This window comes from Beta vulgaris, chromosome 6, assembly GCF_026745355.1.
Source record: "Beta vulgaris subsp. vulgaris cultivar EL10 chromosome 6, EL10.2, whole genome shotgun sequence".
Taxonomy (NCBI): domain Eukaryota; kingdom Viridiplantae; phylum Streptophyta; class Magnoliopsida; order Caryophyllales; family Amaranthaceae; genus Beta; species Beta vulgaris.
The window spans coordinates 48,857,913-48,860,695 of record NC_079207.1 but is presented as its reverse complement, the minus strand read 5'-3'; the positions used below and the strand labels follow the sequence as shown (position 1 = coordinate 48,860,695).

The following is a 2,783-nucleotide window of genomic DNA, read 5'->3' as shown; positions in this document are numbered from 1 at the left end:
CTCTTGTTTCATGTAATTATATCAAACCCCCCCCCCCCCCTCTCCCCCTCTACTCCATTTTTTTTCTGTCAGAGATCACTGTCACTGTTCCAAAATACTACTTCATTTGGTCTTTATTAGTTTATTCGTATTCCTTTTTAAGATGTCTCGTATTAGTTTACCCATTTTTTTCGTTTATATTTGGGAATGAGACCACTAACTTTCTATTACACACACATTTAACTTTAATATAAATTAATCTTTGCTTCCTTTATATGTTCTACAATATCATCTTTCCTAAACTTTGTGCAAAAGGAACGGGTAAATTAACAAAGATTGGAGGGAGTAGAAAATAAGGATTCAGCTTTAAGGCTCTGTTTTGTAGGGCTTAAACATTCTTCTCAAAAACTGTTTTCTCTATTTTCAATTTTATATCTAAATAAAATTACTCTTCCTATTATGGAAAATCATTTTCTCTTCAAAATAAAGGAAAAATTGTTTTCCTTTCTTTTCTTTATCTCTTGTACACTTTTCTACCTTCTTACTTTCCTTTCATTTTCCTTTCATTCATCATTTTTCTTATATAAAACCAAACAATAGAAAACCAATTTTGGAATGGATTTTTTAATTAGAATAATACAAATTTTTGCCCGTTTTCTTACATAATACAAACTTTTGATTATTTTTTAATAATACAAACTTTTACCCGAAATTCCCTGGTAGGTCAATACCGGTTGTAACTTGTTGTAGCAAGTCACTATGACACGTGTTATTATGTTATTGGTTGGTTTTTTAATTTTTTATTTCAATATGGAAAAAAAGAACTCAAGCCACCCGAAAGTCCGAAACTAGACCCTCCACTCTTTCCCCCCCCCCCACCCCCACCCCTGGCCAGACCCTCCCTCTCTCACTTCCTCCTGCCCTCCAGCCCCTCCTCGACCACGAACCAAACCCAGTCCCTCCACCCACCCCCGAAACCACTTCCCCAGTACCTCCCCCCCCCCATAAACACTTCCCCAACCCCTCCCCACACAAAAACAATCTCCCTCTCCCTCACTCACTATCTCGTTCCCTCATCTCTCCTCCACCCAACAACCAATTTCTCAACCAAAGCAGCCTAAGCATCCCTAGACCGCGCCGCAATGTAAGGAACCATCAATCTCAAACCGCACTCCATCTGTTCGACGATATGCCCCAGAGAAACATCAAGACTTTTCCACACATTCCAAGCTTTACCCAGAACATCATCACATTCATCAACACATTCATCATCATCGTCATCATCATCGAAGAAAGAACGAAGGAGATTAGTGAAGATATAAGGGTGGAAATCACCGAGCCAAATAAAGGGTTTTCAATGGGGTTTCGCCAGTCAGGGAAGAGGAGCTGAGAAACATTGTCGTTTGAGGCGAGATCGAGAGCGGCGAAGTAGGAATTCAGTTCTCCAATGGTGTTCTCCAATGGCAACGCTTGCCCTGAATTGCGTTTCAAAGATTGGGTATTTCTAGTGAGAATGATCTTAATGAGCTCCTTCTCAAGCTTCGATTCTTCTTTAGAAAGCTGGGTTTTGTTATCGGCACCGATATCGATAAAGTCTCCTTCGTCAGAGGAGAGAAAAAATTCAGAGAGACGACTGGCGGAGTCAAGGAGAAGGTCGTCGAAGGAATGAGAGAGGAGAGGGTGGTTGTGATTGAGAGAATGAGGTTGTTGACGGAGTTGAAGACGACCCATCATAGATTGAAGGAGGAGATGGTCGAACTTTGGTGTGCTGCTGTTGTTGAATGAGCTGCTCATCTTTGGAGATGGTGTTTTGGCAGTTGTGGTTGTGGGTTTATGGGTTTAGTGGTGCTGACGGTGGTGGCAGGGTGTTTCTTCGAGTTTGGTGGAGGAGTTCAGTTGGGGGGTTTAAGGCTGAGAGTATTGAATTTTTTTTACCGATTTTGTAGGTTATAGGACATATTGACCTACCAGGGGAATTTTGGGTAAAAGTTTGTATTATTGTGAGAGAACAGGCAAAAGTTTGTATTATTCTAGTTAAAAAGTCCTTTTGGAATTGTATTTTTCATTGTAATTTTTTTAGGGGTGTTTTTCATTGTAAATTGTTTTCGATTAAAGTCATTTAATACCAAAAATGTTTTATACTCAACTAACGGAGCTTAAGAGAAAGATGAAGCAATCCCCATATCTACTCCATTGCCCCTAAAGAGTAGCTTTTTTTTCCAGGGTTTTTCACCAGATACCTCAGAGTTTTCAAAAAATTTACCAAGTACCCACATGTTTTCAAAATTCATAGGCTATCCCTTATTTTTATGTGAATACACCAAATATCCTTAATGACTAACGGTGTTAACCGTCATTTATTTTAATCCTAATTAACCTTAACTTCTAACCCTTAAGCCCTAACCCCACCCCTCCCCAACAACTCCCCATAGCCCCCTCCCCCACCACTCCACCCCCTCGCAGCCCCATAGTCGAATTTCGCCCCCCACCGCCGTCGAGTTTTTCTCCCCTCCCCTACCCCTTCGATTTTCACTCCCCTTCCCCCACCCCGTCGATTTTCCGGGATCAAAAATCGACGGGGGTGGGGGAGGGGAGCGAAAGTCTCTACGAGGTTGGGGGAGGGGAGTGAAACTTGATGAGGGTGAGGGGGAGGGAAGCGAAACTCGACTAGGGGGCTGCGGGGGGAGGGGGAGGAGGGTGCGGGGGTGGGGGATGGGGAGCTGTTGGTGTTAGGGGTGTGCAAAAAGATCCGATCCGAAAAATCCGATCCGATTATACGTTGATCCGATCCGAAATATCGGATA

The 2,783-nt window shown here is 42.4% G+C and overlaps 1 pseudogene; it reads right to left on the bottom strand.

Annotated features, from left to right (window-relative positions):
- Positions 1–1,039: 1,039 nt before the first annotated feature.
- Positions 1,040–1,710, bottom strand: LOC130591847 (protein INAPERTURATE POLLEN1-like; annotated as a pseudogene).
- Positions 1,711–2,783: the final 1,073 nt, after the last annotated feature.